The sequence below is a fragment of the Alligator sinensis genome, unplaced genomic scaffold (assembly GCF_000455745.1).
Source record: "Alligator sinensis unplaced genomic scaffold, ASM45574v1 scaffold1499_1, whole genome shotgun sequence".
Lineage (NCBI taxonomy): Eukaryota > Metazoa > Chordata > Crocodylia > Alligatoridae > Alligator > Alligator sinensis.
Window position 1 is genome coordinate 441,097 of NW_005842494.1, and position 13,032 is coordinate 454,128.

Here is a 13,032-nt window from a genome sequence, read left to right on the forward strand (position 1 = left end):
TGCTAATATAATAGAGGGTTTGAGTTTTGCCTTTTAACCCTTTTTAGTTATTCACACCAGCAGAAAGCGGGTGCAAGGGGAGTGCACTCTCTTTGCACTGGCATTCATGGCAACACAAGGGACAAGGCGGTAGAGGTTTATGTTCAGTCTTGCAGCAACGGAGAGTTTGCAGAGGAGGAAGCCCCCGTGCAAATTTCCTCTGCAATCCCCACAGCAGCAGAAGACTGGGATCACTGAAAGCACCAGGCTATGCCCACTGGCCAACGGCGCAGGATTTGGGGGACCATGTTGTCCCCTCAGTGTAGGATTGAATTTTCCTCTCGTCCCCCCCATGAACACTCTGGCAACTTTCCTGGCAGCTGCTTAGAAGAAAAGAGGCTTGCTATCCCATTAGGGTAACTAAAGCACAGGGCAAAACCTAACATCTAAGCATCAGTAAATGGTTAGGCAGTCCTTTCTGATGGATAACACGAAAAGAGCCTAAGATGCTGTTGTATGGACATTATCTCACCCACCATTAGAGAGCTACAAAAATGTCTTGGCTAAGAGTTATTTGTGCCTGCTTGACCACCTAGTGCCTTGAAGGTGGATACCATTTGTCCATTATGCCAGCTTTCTGTGGCATAACTGCTATTCAGCCCCAGGCCCTGACACTTCCTCGTGCCTTTTATGCGTCTACTGACTAGACAGCAATTAGGAAGCCAGATCACGGAGCAGAAGATCATCTGGTGGAAAAACAGAACGATGAATTGAGTTTGCCGAGTGACTTGGACCAGACACCCTCCACCCATGCATGCCCCTGGCGCGCGCACACAGCTGAATGCATTAGATAAAGGCTACCTGGCCTGCAGTCTTCTCCTCTTTAAATGCAGGTGAGGATTGGCAGTAAGTTTTGATGAGGTCAAAGATTTCCATACCAAGGCCCACCGAGCATTTACTGGTGGTCTGTGAGGACGTGCTAGTTGCATGGCATTGGATCGATCTTGCTATTCGCAGCTGGTAAACTCCACTGAAAGAAGTAAATAGAAACGTATTATTATTTATTACAGTAGCAACAATAAAGGAAGACGATGTCACTGTGCTAGATACTAGGGGAAAAACTAGCGAGCCAGTCCCAGCCCTTAAATCTTTACCGTGCTAGTAGGTGAGACTTGCACAGCATGGAAAAGAAAGCAGAGCAACACAACTCGCCCAGCGCCTAGCAAGTAGTCAGCGGCAGAGGCAGGACTAGAGCTCGGGCCTGTGACTCCCATTCCAGCTTCTGCTGCACAGAAACACACTGCCTCTAAAAGCTGTGAGTCCAAGATAGCTCGGCTAGGAAGTTCGGAGCTGTGGTGGCGGGGGGGTTTCCTGTAGGATTTAGGCACGTGGCACTGTTGGTTGCAGTTCTCCGTATTGTCAGCACTAAGCTTTTCACTGCAAGTCCATGGTTGTTTCTTTGTGTTGCAGGCGTGCGTTTCTTTCTGCTTGCAAAACGAGTCCCAGTAAATGACAGTTTTCAAAAGGGTGCAGTGTTTTGTCTGCTTTGTTTGCCCCCACCCGATCCCTCTCCATTTGCCAAATACCCTGTATTCTTAATCAGAGCAGGAGCCGCACAGCCACAACATGGCTTTTATGCAAAGTCTCTCTTTAATGCCAGCCAGGAGGACTGTCCTGGGGGGATGAGATGGTTTAATAATCAGCCTCCGTCTTTGATTCTGTTTCTCTATGAAGGATTGCAAATGAGGAAAAGAGGGAGAGACGATTTTCATGCAGACTCTGAACCTTACTAAGCTGAAGGATTAAAAAGCAGGCACCCTTTCTGCCCTAATCCTCACCTAATTTATTTATTTAGTACACACACAAAAAAAATCACTTAAGAACTTTTCCCTCGAATCTCATAGTATTTGGATCCATTTCCTCCCCTCCCCTCCTTCCTGGCTGGGACCCTAGAAACAGAAGTGCCAACATTCACTTTTAGAAAAAAAACCTGGACTTCTGGCATCTCCGGCTCAATTTTACAGCTTCGGATCCAACCAAACTCCTAGAAACAAGGAAAGGCGACTTTCTGTCGCTGCAGGAGAGGACAGCGGTGATGCTGACAATAGCCACTGATAACTTTTGGCACGAAGATTTTTTAATGCAACTTGACATTTCCTTTCACCCTAGGAAATGGTTAAGTCTCCGTGACACACTTCTGAGAGGTTCTGGTTGTTCTTGCCTTTAAAACTTTTAGTACAGACTGCATGGCTTCCCCTGCTGTCCCTGCTCTGGAGTTAGTCCACGGTGCCACATTAGAGATGCACAAAAACTTCCCATTTGGCCATCAAATAGTACTGCAACAAGGGAGGTGCCAGCAGTGCACTGGTCCCGAGGGCCTTCGTGCAGGTGGTGCCAAAATAGTGCCTGTTTTATCAAAGAGAGTGATCATGACTCAACATTAAGAGGATGAATTTGTAACCACCACACCATGTGCATCAGGCACTGCTTTTCATCCTCAGACCATATGCATCTGCTTTTTCAGAGCACATTTGGGCAAAGCACTGGGTTCAACGGCACCATTGCCTCTTTGGAGAGCTTGATCCAGCTGTCTTTAGTGCTTCTTTCAATGTAAAAATCCCAAATTTACATTCAGCACATCTTAGAAAACTCTCATTTTAATCTCTTCTTAAACTACTTAGCCGGACAGCATGATTAGAGCTTCATTTCAGATAATATCCCATAGGTAAATGAACAGTAGCTCATTTTGTAATCAAAGTGCCTTAGTTAATTTGTTTTCATATTCAGTTTATCAGTAGATACACACGAGATGAGTTTCCCCCGCGCCCGCCTGCACACATGTCCACACGCACTGCATTCAGAGAGCAAGAAGAAGGTAAATAGAACGGAGCTATAGGCACACGACCGGTAAAATAGGTGCAATCCCGGAAACCCAAGGGAATACATCAAGGAGCATGCTCTGAACAGGAAGCACAGCCATCAGGTCCCATACGTTTTACTTATGGTTGAATTGAACAAACCTTGTAAGTGTTTGCATGTCACAATCCATCATTCCTTTACGACTTAAAAATGTACAGAGCAGTAACAGGTCTTTCTTTATATTCATATATTCTTGAAAATAAAGTCTGATTCTTTGGGTGCTGGAAATGTCTCTTCTCCGTTGCTGCCTGAGAATTTTTTCATTCCACCCTTCTTCCCTTTCCTAGTCATAATGCATTTCATGTTTTCTTTGCTTTGGTGCATCTTTTAAAATGACACATTTTATCAATTCTTCGGGTAATATTGATGTTTTGCCCTTTTAAACGTGTCATTTGATTTTTCTGATGTTCCACTCATATTCTCCATCTGTTTTCTCTGTAGCGCTTTCATTTGGTGGCAATTTCTCATTAGGTCCCAGAAGGTTTATTCCAGGAGTTGCCTTGAGCTTATTTTTTTTCCTAGTGTTTTGAAACGTTTGACGTGCGGCTGAATTCCTCCAGCACGCCCATGCTCCACATGCAGGTCCTGTCCTCAGAGCAATCTTATTTAAGTATTTCATAGTGCCGAGTACATTTTCTTGCCTTCAAGTTCCCTGTGGATTCAATCAAAGAACAATTTTTAAAAGCCGGTGCAGAGAGAACGCAGTGATGTTTTACATTGAAGACATGTTTTTTCATGGCCTCGTTGAAGACGTTGCCAAAAGAGTAATCCTAGACTATCGGAAAGCGATAAGAAAGCCCATGCGTCCTCCATCCACATCTCATTATTTTGTTGGCTCATTTTTTCCCCTGTTGTGGTAGTTACATTTATGTTACATTCATGACAAGTTAATTCCTACATTTCTGAGACCTCGTTGTCTCGCGGGTGTGAATGACAATGGTCTAGACGTTCAGCAAATGCGATCTCTATAAATGAATGTCAATTCCTTGTCAGCTATTTTGGGAACCGGGTTTCAGGGGATCATCTGCATAATAAAACTGTGCGCCCTCCATGTGAACTTTAATACAAATTGACAGCTTGAATTCAGATGAACGGCAAGCTACGAATGAAGCAAAACCCATTTTAATGGGCACGGTGGTCTTATCAATCAGCGTAGTTTAATGCATGGTGGGACCGAGAAGAGCCGAACCGAAACCTGTAGATATATGCAGCACGTTTCTCCCTGAAGCATCCCCAAACATTTTAAAAAGTGATACATAACCAAATGGGGAACATTGCAGCACCCTTACGGATCCAACATCATTGGGAACTCTGATCGTTCCCATTGGTAAACCATGTTAAAGAAAGGTCTGACCCCTCTATCCTGAATGCTGGCTCAGGACAGGCTGGAATAAGAGGCTGGATATTCAGCTGCAGAAACCCATCCTGCTGGATGAGCCTACAAACTTAACCTCATTTTAGGACCCCGGGGTATCTGAGCTGGCTTGCATGGAACAGGAACAGGCATCTATCTATTTCTCAGGGCAGACTTTCCAAACAAGTCCTGCATCCCCAGTGAAGTGAGAGTTTCAGGAAAGAGCCCAGCTCCTGTTTATACACCTAAGTAAATGGCCCAATTTAGTTGCTGGAAAGGGTGCTGATATTTTGGGAAACTGGGCACCAGTTGTGGAAGCTGAGCTTGTGAAAGCCTAACCCTTGTGAAAAACCTAATGAACAAACTATTCTCGTCACCTTCAGGAAGGGCTTTGCAATTAAGCAAAGCAGGTTTTGGCACATTTACATTATCAACCTCATCCTCTCCATGAGCCATGGGCATCTCATTCAGCAATATCATTTTCCTCCCATTAGATTCAGGTGCCCTTTTACTGCAGGTGCGCTGGCAAGGTGATTTGATTAATTAATGCTGGACAGGATTCCTCTCTAATCTCATTAGCTAATACTGTTTTTGGTTGATTAGCCCTATGTGCATAATTATTCTCAGATTCCATTTGTTATGGTACTCTTGGTGTCTGTTTAGTAAAACGTTAAATTTCCCTGTGGTTTGCCAATGTTTGCAAAATCCAAAAAAAGCTCTTCACTGGTACCTAGAACCTACCTAAGTAGCAAAAGTTATTGCCAATGCCTCCCTAAGCATTTTTTTCTTTTTAACACCAGCAGCTATAAAATGATTTTTAGGCCTTCAATACATAGCTTCTTTATTGCTATATTGAGGGGGAAATTTGTACTTTGGGAAAAAGCTTTGCTAACAAACAAAAGGTTAGTAAATATTATCCATCTTCAGTCTTGGATGCATTTCCAAGAGCTAGTGTGAGTCTTTCCTCAACGTTTCAAATGCATCACCCTCTTTTCCTCTTTAAAGTATTCACCTTTTTTTTAACATGATGTGCACAAAATTGTAGAGTCTGGTTTTACAAATGGAAACAGAAATGAATGAGAATCATTCCTCTTCCTTGGCCTATTTCTAGATTTGGAAGTGTCCCAAACTCATTTTTGGTCTAAAGTGGCTTGGCCACTTGTCACAACTTTGTGATCTTTGAGTTTAACCCACCTCAAAGAAGGGCCTTGTATAGCAAATATTCCAAATGCAAAGAATTGAACTTCTTAAGTTTCTCCCCTTTTTCTTTCACTCAGTTTAGTCCAATGAACTAAGGCATTGCCTGACTCCATTATGTTGATGTTTTTGCTAAAAATCATAGGACAAATTCTAGAACTGCTAAACAGACATTTCAAAACTCTGTAATTTTTACAGAACAAAAAAACCCACAAAACCCCACAATAATATAGGCTATTTAAAACTACCCCCAAGCATGACTTGGTCACGTTTGTCTGAAGGGAAACTTTGGAAAGTAACTATAAGCAATGGGGACAGGGTTATGGGAGAAATCCTGAAACACCCTTAGCTGAAAAAGTACCAAAAGGGAACTATTTCTGCAATCTGATGATCACACCGGCCCTGATCCACCAAAGCATTTAAGCTTTACTAGAAGAATACAAGTACTGCTCTTGATTATATCAGAGCTACTGCTGTGCTAAAAGCTAATAATGTGCATGTGCTTTGCTGCAGCAATGCCAGAATAATCCACACACATAAGAATTAGCCATTAATGAAGCTCTCCACAGTCCTATCAGACTCCATACTACAAAGAGTGTGTGCCTATGGCACACATGAACTCCTTGTATGTGGTCGACTGGTCATTTGGGATACTTGATCCAGAGAAGATCAAGGGCCTGATTTTATTTATTTAATTATTTTAAACACATGTTCTTTGAACATCTGGTCTTTTAAAAATGTTTTTAAGTTGGAATCCTAAAAACTCTGGTACCAAAAACTAGGACAATCTTGGCCACGTGATAAAAATGCACCTCCTCGGAAAGTGCACTGCTGCTGGAACCAGCGGGAGCTGTGCCCAAGTGAGAGCGCTCACAACTGGGTCCATAAACAGAAACGAGAGCAATACTTTTTGAAGACATCCCTTGTCTTTCTTGCTAGACCATTAGTTATTGCTTCTAAGTCCAGTGTTGACCTATGGGCAATCCCTTTGCAAACTATGTCAATATAACGCCCAAAATGTCCTGCTATAAAAGCTGGTTTGGTTTGTGTGCATGTGTGTACAAGAGGGAGATTTTCCAGTACTGCTTGTACAACCTAATCTGAATGGTTTATAACTTTGTTTTCAAAGTGAAAGGCTACTTAGATCTGTCCAAAGTAAAACTGTTGTATTATTTCAGAAAGTCCTTCCAGGTCTAAACCCATCAAGGTTGACTTTAGGAACATTTGATGTTCACTTGCATTACTGTTGCAGATGGCACATTACCCCGGCATGCAGAGCAGGAGACGGTAATGTTTACCATCCTACCTGAGCAGATGTCACTTTATATTAATAAGCAATGGCAACATAACATACGTTTTGCTTTCCCTTTCAATTCCCTTTGCTATGAATACATATATTATCATCATGCCTTATTTCAGCTGCTTGAAAATAAGGCTGCAGCCAGCTGCTTCAACCTTCTCCCTCCCACCAATCTATTTCTTTTTTCAATGCAAGAATTAGGACAGGTAAAAGTGCAAAAGTAAAGGATGGCTTGCACTTTCTTTACAGGAAATATATATTACACTGTTAATTTTAGTGACTTGTTAAAAAGAGTGACAAGACAAGCTGGTGTCTACCTCAGAAAGATGCTTCTGATTTTGATGAAGAAGATACTGATGTGAGCCTCAGAACAGAAGATGTCTTAGCAGGGACGAGAACCTCCGGATAATGCCGGCACCCCGTTGCAAGCAAGGTGGAAAGGAATGGCCTAGATATTATATGTTCCTCTCTCTCATGGGGGTTTCCTCACTACCCACCTCCCTGCCAGATCCATGACAAAGTGGGGCTCTGCTGGAGGAAGCAAACTCTCCTTTGAAGAAGGAAATCAGGTTTGGAGCCGCTGTGCCATTTGTCATTGACTCTTTGATTCATATTTCTCCAGCCCCAGAAAAGGGGAACAGTGACTTTTAATTTGCTTGGGTGTCATTTTCCTTGCAGTCACTCCCATAGATTTATGAACACAGGACAGATTTATCAAAGCCACAGAACATGGATTTGCCCCTGGTCTGGACTGGGTACAACACAGATATATTCACCATGGTGGTTGCATTGGCAGATTACTCACATCCAGAGCTCGCTGCAAACAAACTTCAGGCACAACTGACAAGTTTCTCTCATCAGCTTTGAAGGATTTTGAATCATGGCCTTGGACTTCTCTCCTTGATGTTTTGCTTTTAACAGTGAAGAGCATTCCCATCAGAATAGCGTCATTTAAAAAAAAAGTCCTAGACCCCCTGCCCTTTATTATAGATGGTTCCCAGATACTGGAAGCAACAGCTAATTCCAAATGCAACTATCATGACAGATTAAAGTAGTTGCTATTCTCAACAAGCAAAAAGATAAAGACCCTTTGTGCTTTGAAGACATTGGGACAGTTTCTTCTGCTTGGCCCTCATGCAACTCGGCAGCAACTCTACTGAATCAGCCAAGTTGCGCCATTATCAGTTGATCTGAAACTAAGATCTGGACCGCTTCATCTTCCAGTTTCTTATTAAGCTAACAAAATTAGCTTAAAAATTCCTGCTTTGAAGGAAGCAACTTTTGACCATCACATTTACTTGGCTTTCCATATAACAAACATTGGTTTGTGCTACAGTCTCATTTCGGCCATGGTGTCATTTAATGGAAATGAACAGGCAAAAATGCCTCATCTCATTAAACAGACAAGGTTCCTTGGGTGAATTTGATATCTTTTATTAGACCAACCCAGATAGCTGGAGAAAAGTTATTAAGCAAGCTTTCGGGTTCAAAAACCCTTCGTACGTCCTTAGACCAACACGGCTACAACCTAAACCCCTCATCCCATTAAATACATTCATTGAAAGCCCAGTGTATGCTATTCAGGTGCCACACCACATCCACAACCAGGATAGCAGCACCTGCAAGAAATGCCCTCAGCATCTTCCACAGGTTTCCTTCTTTGAGCATTCACATTTTTATTCATTATCTCTTCATTTCTCAGCCAGGCACAGCTCCGCTAAAAGCAGTGGTTGTTTGTACTAAACAGAGCTAATAGCTGAAGCAGTATTTAATACAACGGGCATGCCTTCCCTACCCTTTCCGCAGGACACTTGAAGGAGGTGGTGGATCCACGTCTCCTTTATTAGTTAATGTGCATCCAGAATCCTTCATCTGTAATTTTTCTGTACTAAAAATGGATGGGTTTTTGTGCTCCGTATAATTTTGAAAGCATTATAGTCTCTATTCTAATGAAAACAGCTAGTTATAAAAATAGCCAGACCTGAATGATATGTTCTTTTTATAAATGCAGTCTCAGGTCTTCACCTTATAATGGAGCTTGGGCATTTTAATGCTTAATGTACTGGGGGCTAAATAATGATTTAATTCATTAGTGGTTGCAGTGGTGTGTGCTTTTTGCCACCTAATGGACTCTCCTACCTTGCAAAAACAGTATGCTATCTTGAAAGAGTGATTCTCAAGCTCTGCTATGCTATGGCCACTCAAGGACCTCCCTCCCCGTTTGAGAGCCCCTTTCCATTTAACACCATGGAAAGAGCAGGCTAACTAAGGGGGAAAAGGGGTCCAGGCCCAGGCAGAGAGCTCCACCTTTTAGAGATAGAGACCTGCTTGGATTAGAGACCACTACACAACCAAGGATACTGTGCTCTCCCCCAACAGCTCTGCTACTGATTGAATGGGAGATCTTGGGCATGACACACAACTACTCTGTACCTTTTTATTTTTACCTATCTGTAAACTGGGGATGAATGGTTCTTGCCCAGCTTTCAGAAGGTAGCTATTGTTTATGAGCAACTGCCATGTGCTCTGGGAATCATGGCTGAAGAGAAAAGGGTGAGATGATTTCTCTCTTCTTCCTCTTTCTTCACAGAAAGGAATTCCTGAATAAATTATTCCATGGCAATCAAAGGGCCCAGTCTTTTGGCTCTGGGGAGGAACAGCTTAACCAGTAACCAAGCAATTCTCCTGGCATGGGCGTGTAAATGCACCGAGAGGCAGCACAACAAGCGTGGCAGGGCCAAGGATATACAGAATCGTATATGTAGAAGGCTGGAGGGGAACCCAGGAAGACATGTAGTGCAAGGCACTGTTAACTACACACTCAAACCCACCCTCCCCAAAATTCATCAGTACCAGACCAAGGACAGGCCCCTGAAATCAAAGCAAAAACAGCTGCAAGATGAAGAGCAAAAGTGTTTTTTTGGGGGGTGGGATTTGGTCCTCTGCTAGCTTCATGCAGCACTTTAGGTGGAACTAAAAATCTGGGGTTGGATCTCTTACATTTGTAACCTCTCTCTCCACCTTAAAGTCCAAATGTCCCTGCTCTGTGACCACATGCAGCCCTACCCAAGTGAACTCACTATCAAAAATGTTGAGTAACTGCCTGCTGGAGTCCATCAATTCAAAGGTAAGGCTGTTTGGGAACTACTCTGATTTGAAGTCAGAAAGGACTGTCTTCAAAAGAAAAAGCAAAAACAATTTGATAAAAGAGAGTCAAGGACACATTTAGCTGCAGAGCAAGCAGAGGTCCACTAAGAGCTCTGAAGAGATGAGAGTGGGAGAGGCATCTTAGATGTTACCTGGAGTCTTAGAAGAGAAATGATACTGGAAGACTATCGGATTAACTGACAGTGTCTAATAAAAAAGGATCTCCACCCAAATCATCCACAAAGTGTGGTGAATCTAAACTTATAGCCAAGTTTCATTGCTTAGACAGAAACTGAGCACCTGGATTGTCTCACAGAGTATCCCAAATCAATAAAAAACAGGGAACTTATCATTCCCTTCCTAATAACAGACCAAAAGAAAAGAAAAGAAAAGAAAGAAAGTGCTCACAAAAACTTATTTCTTAAAAGCAAAGAAACAAAGCTCTTAATCTCCAGCACTAGGCAGCTCTGAACTCTCTCTCCTCCCCCTCAACAGGTTTCTGGGCTTTTAACCTGTTTCCTGTCTCCAATTTGCTAACCTGCTGCACCTGTGTTTCCAGCAGGACTTGAGCTAATCTGGCCTTTCTGGTCATTAGTAGCTCAGCAACCACCAGCATTAACTTCTACTCAGGTTCTTGCAATTACCTGTTTGCCCTTTCCCCAGGTTTTGGAGAGGAACAGCAGGAAACATGGAAGAAAGGAAGGCAAAATGCCACCAAAAAAGAGGAAAGGTCAATTTATTGCTTTTCATGCTCCATTTACATCACCTACACTGCACAACAGGAAAACCAAGAACAGCACGGAAGACCGGACCTCAAAGGGCTAAAAAGCAGCATTTAGAAGCCATTCCTCTCTCGCTGTCCCTCACAGTCTTTTAAAGAGGCAGGTCATTGGGTTTATTTTAGCACCTTCCACAGATTGCAGAATGATAAAAAAATGGGGAAACACCTAAGGGCTGTTAAGTAATGCACGGGATAACCCTTGCAGCACTGAGATGCAACCATGGCATGAATGTTTCAGGTTGGCCATCATAGAGGACAGTCCGGTTGTCCTCTGTCCTCTTTTGATACGAAACCAGACACCTTTATGTCCTCTATTTTTTCTCTTCAAGATAAAAATAGAGCACATAAAGGCATTGGGTTTTATATCAATAGAGCACAGAGTAGCAGAAAACCAGTGTCTTCTATGATGGCCACCCTACCTGCTCGGCCAGGGGGAGCTTTATCATTTCATAGTTGTTCAGGGCTGGAAGGGACCTTGCAGGTCCACCCCCTGCACTTGCACAGAAGACGCCTGGGATCAGACGACCCCAGCAAGATGGGCTCTGGAATGAGGGTCGTTAGACATTTCCTGTGTGACTGTACTGATCCTACTTAACACAGGGCGGGGAGACGGACATATGGGAAAGCAACACAGTAGATCCAGATGAGGAGTCCTGAGCATCCACGCAGAGGCAACGGGGAGATCATTGGCTCCAAGGATCCCCTCTCCTGGCTCCTTCAAGCCGTATTTTGCCAAAAGTAGGAGCCTGGACATCAAAGGAATATTAAAAAGTTAAAAGGTGCTTCTCAAAGGGGAGAAGGGGGTCACTTGTCAGAGCGCCTGTCTGGGATCAGGCTTTCAAAGGTACATTGCACAGCTGTGGAGTGCCTCATAGAGACCTCTGGCCCCCACTGCCTTGTGAACTGGAAGCAGTGCAATGGCCTTATTATGAGACCTATGGGTTTGCCTGTCTCACATCTCAGTATAGCTCCAGGACAGGCTGCCGTGCTGGGACACTTCACTGGCTCCATGCATACAACTGCCTGAGCTGGGATCTCCTTCTGCTTTCTGAGGCAGCACACGTGCAATGGTCACCAAGCGTCTCAGTTCAAAGCTTTCTGGTGCTGTACTGAGGTGCTGTACAGATCTCAAGAGAGACAAAGAGGAGGCAAGCTCCAGTCCAGTGATGGAGAATCCTTTACAACCCTTGGAAAATATCTTCTTCCTGTTTTCCTCATTATTTACTACTTGCTCAATCCCTCTGTGACCTGCAAGCATCATCAGTCATCATTTTATATTTTCTTTTTTGGTCAGTGGCTATAATGTCTAATAGCATAGGTCCAAGAACTGATCCCTCTAGAAGCACTCCCACCACCTTGGGCAGCTCTTTTAAAATGCTTGGATACAAGGTATTCACAGTCATTGATTGGAAAATATCTGAATTGTATTAGATGCTATTTTAAAAATTCCCGAGTTATTGCTAGAATGGAAAATTTATCATCATCATATGATATGACTACAGCATATGACTTTTTTTTTCCAAACACAGAAAATATTTATTGAAAACTTCTGCCTTTTTCTGTATTATTATCGATAATCCTACCATTTTCATCTAGGAGTAGATCAATAATTTTGTTAAAGCTCCATTTTTTCTTAATGTACTTTAAAAACTACTTATTGCTCTTATGTCTGCTGGCTATAGATTTCTTTGTGTCTGTTCATCAATTCTTTATCATTCCTATCTTCTAATTTATAGCCATTGCTATCAACTCCCCTACTTTTTCATTTGTTATGGACTTCTTTGATGTTATTTTATAGATGCTCTTGCTTCCGCTCTAAGCCAAGTTGTTTGCTTTGGCTACATAGCCTTCTTTCTCAATTGTGACTTTTAGGGCACCTTAGATTCATAGATTCATAGATGTTAGGGTCGGAAGGGACCTCTATAGATCATCGAGTCAGACCCCCTGCATAAGCAGGAAAGAGCGCTGGGTCTAGATGACCCCAGCTCGATACTCATCTAACCTCCTCTTGAAGACCCCCAGGGTAGGGGAGAGCACCACCTCCCTTGGGAGCCCGTTCCAGACCCTGGCCACTCGAACTGTGAAGAAGTTCTTCCTAATGTCCAATCTAAATCTGCTCTCTGCTAGCTTGTGGCCATTATTTCTTGTAACCCCCGGGGGCGCCTTGGTGAATAAATACTCACCAATTCCCTTCTGTGCCCCCGTGACGAACTTATAGGCAGCCACAAGGTCGCCTCTCAACCTTCTCTTGCAGAGGCTGAATAGATCCAGTTTCTCTAGTCTCTCCTCGTAAGGCTTGGTCTGTAGGCCCTTAACCATACGAGTGGCCCTTCTCTGAACCCTCTCCAGGTTATC

General features: G+C 43.2%; 1 long non-coding RNA gene across 1 annotated transcript; it reads right to left on the reverse strand.

Moving 5' to 3' along the window:
* Positions 1-229: 229 nt before the first annotated feature.
* On the reverse strand, positions 230-10,247 carry LOC102385054. Its single transcript, XR_324713.1, has 4 exons — positions 10,049-10,247; positions 7,555-7,660; positions 841-1,009; positions 230-725 (listed from the first exon to the last, which is right to left on the reverse strand). It is a non-coding gene; the product is annotated as an uncharacterized LOC102385054 (long non-coding RNA).
* Between the last annotated feature and the right edge of the window lie 2,785 nt (positions 10,248-13,032).